The 3,234-nt window shown below is 28.0% G+C and overlaps 1 long non-coding RNA gene across 1 annotated transcript in view; it reads right to left on the minus strand.

Moving 5' to 3' along the window:
* Nucleotides 1-2,093: 2,093 nt before the first annotated feature.
* Nucleotides 2,094-3,234, minus strand: part of LOC130798066 (uncharacterized) — a 7,177-nt gene continuing 6,036 nt past the window's right edge. Inside the window, exon 3 of the long non-coding RNA XR_009039013.1 lies at nt 2,094-3,234. This exon is cut by the window's right edge and continues 793 nt beyond it. This is a non-coding gene — a long non-coding RNA (uncharacterized LOC130798066).

Raw genomic sequence — 3,234 nt, forward strand, 5'->3', positions numbered from 1 at the left:
AAAGAGAAGTTCTTAAATCTTGAAAAATGATGTCAAAATGATAATTTTGAGTATGGAATAATTTATTATGTGTATTATTATTGTGGACATCATGCATGTTGATTTTATAAATTATTATATGTTTAAAGGCATATTTAACACTACTTTGTAAAAGTTATTGTGATGGAAATGACTATATGAACTTTGAAAATATTTGAAATTCATTTTAAAAGAAATTTCCAATAGCTATCTGTTAAGAAAATCTCTTGAATACTTTTTGTTGAAATTATTTGTTAAATTGATATTTTAGTGGATTTTAAGGTGTTAAATACTCTTATTATAAAACATGGTATTAGATAAACTCTTCATCATCAAAAATAATTAATAAAAACATATTATAATGTCTCCAACAAGATTTGGCCAGAATATATTTAGTTTGGAATTTTTTCATGATTTTCGAATAATCGTTAAATTGTTTAACGGTAAATTGTAAAATAGTGAAATATAAAATAATTACCAAACAAAGACATATGGACTTGAAATTTTTATCACATACTCATATGGACAGTAAGTAAAATTGGTACAAATTTGGAAAGGTTTCGTTGACATTTAAGAACCTTAATAATTTTTACTCAGTTATTAATAATCGGTAAGTTTGAAAACGGTAAAATATAAAATAAATACTAAATGACGTCCTTTGGACATAAACTTTTATAAGACACTTATATAAATAGTAGATACATGTTTAAAAATTTATATGGATTTTCGTGACCATATATAGACTTAAATAAATTTTATACGGTTTATCGGTAAAATAACGATATTAATTATTAAAAATACTCCACATGATTTTTAATGGTTATTTAAAATTTTATACCCCTTAAAATAGCTTTTGAAATATTATATAATTTTTATAATATTTTATTTGGTCTAAAATTATTTTAAACCTATTTTATTCTATTTATCTATAAAATGTCTATGCAAAATAATAAAACATCGTACATGACTTTTATAAGTTCAAATGGCCAAATAAATATGTTATATGACTTCTAGAACTTTGGTATAATTTTATAAAATAAATTATTAATTATTTACTAATTTATCAAATTAATAAAAAAAGTTTATTTATTAAAAGGTGTAATATTGTTAATTAAATTTGGGTAAAAATAGACCTATATCAAAAATTTATAATTATATTAATAACCTACTGCCTCATAGTATAAAATAAGTTTAACTTAGATGGTTTATAAATTTTACGGATTTAAGACACCATTTAAATAACAGTAAATAGTGTTTAAGAAAATAGTGTTTTATGAAATCTTCTGTCATAATGATTTTATAGACTTATGAATTATGTTCTAGTTGTTTTGAATGAATTTCAAAACTCTTTTGAGTTATATTTACTTTAAGAAAGATTCAAACGAAACATTTTAGTGGTTTCCTTGAAAAATCGTATTGAACTTTAATTACTTTTTTTACGATGCATTTCCATACATTCTAGTGATGCCCAATATAATACAAAGGTTATGTTTGATGATATGATTATGCTAAGCATGTTTTACCCATGTGGGAAATGTTATGATTTGATTTTGTTAAGTCGCAAATAAAGTATGTTTTGCTATGTTGCAAATAAAAGATGTTTATCATATGGAAAAAGTCAATACTTTTGACTTTCAAATGCTATTAAAATTACAAGATATATATTATATACAAAAATGTTTTAGCCTAAATGGCGGGTACATATGCCACAGCAAATGTTGTGTGCATGATTAAACGGCTCACCAATGCTGAGCGCGTATTGTTCACAATACCATTGTGTTACACTTGCCGGACATGTCGCGGACGGTAGACCGATTACCAAACTAGTCACAGGATGACTCACAGAGTACCCGTGTAAACTTATGATATGAGTTTGAAATTGATTTGGATCCATTGAGATCTTATGATTTATGATGAAAAATGAGAATTTGAAATGACTATAGAGCCCTTGAACTGGGTTTGAATGATAATATGATTTATCAAATGAAAAAGCATATTTCAAAATGAATTTACTCAAATCAAAAAGGTTTTAATAACTTGTTTGACGGATACTAGTGTGTTTATACTCAGTCTTTTTGCTGATACTATGCTTTGTATGTTTTTGAATGGTTTTGTTTTTAGAGTAAACCCCTATGGCACCTCGACGGAGAATGGATATGCGAGCGGAAGATGAACCCGAGTTGGAGTATGACTCCCCTTTTTGTTTAGATCTCTTTATTGTATTTGAGAGACTATTAGTTTAGTTGTTTAGATTTAGATTATGTTAAGGATGTAATTTGAACTTTGGACTTATTTCGATTTGGTTGTAATTTTCCTATATTTTGAACAGTTAAGACTTCCGTTATATTGCTTTGGTTTGGTTCAAGTATTTTACTTGGATATTGGTTTGATCTTTAAGTAACCCCTTAATTGTGTTGGCAAAAGTAAGCTTCGACTTGATTAATACTAAATTCCAATTAGTGTTTGCCTTCATACTTCGAGGCGGTTACAATTAAAGTATGCTCATACCCCCTATACAGTGATCCTGTCGGATCTCACCTAGGGCACTATTAAATCAACCGGACATAACCCAGTTGAGTCACGCCAACTAATCGTAATCTAATGCTTTATCAAATGAGAATAACTCTCACTTTCTACTATTGATGAATGCCCTGGGATACCAGAACGCCAAAACCCACAGAACAACTCAAACAAAATACGAAATTCACCTATAAAGAAGTCATTCTAACTCTAAGTAAGACATAATCCAATTCTCAAATAAATAAGGGGATGGTCCCCACCTTCTACTAACACTCTTATTTCTCTAAACTATTCTGAACTCAAGGATGTCATAATCGATAGCTCCTCATATAAAGTTTACTCACTAGTACCTCATCGTTTTGATACAATGCATATTATCACAATAAACAATAATGTCTTAAAGGAAAATTGCATATAAGGGTTAGTTACTGTGTATACGTACATGTAAACGTCACTGCACGATCAAACATCACAAAAAAAATCACCCAACTAAAATTCTACCTTCCTTTTATGAAACAGGCACCTATATAAATTAGGAGAAGAACTAATAAGCGTATTTGTCTCTGTCTAAAAACATCTAGACGCTTAAACAAGCTATCATTCACCCATTCAAAGTAACTTTCAATTATTCTAATGCATACTAAACTAATTCACATATTCAATCTATACTTGCTCATAAGTTACTACATTAATTCA

This window comes from Amaranthus tricolor, chromosome 13, assembly GCF_026212465.1.
Source record: "Amaranthus tricolor cultivar Red isolate AtriRed21 chromosome 13, ASM2621246v1, whole genome shotgun sequence".
NCBI lineage: Eukaryota > Viridiplantae > Streptophyta > Magnoliopsida > Caryophyllales > Amaranthaceae > Amaranthus > Amaranthus tricolor.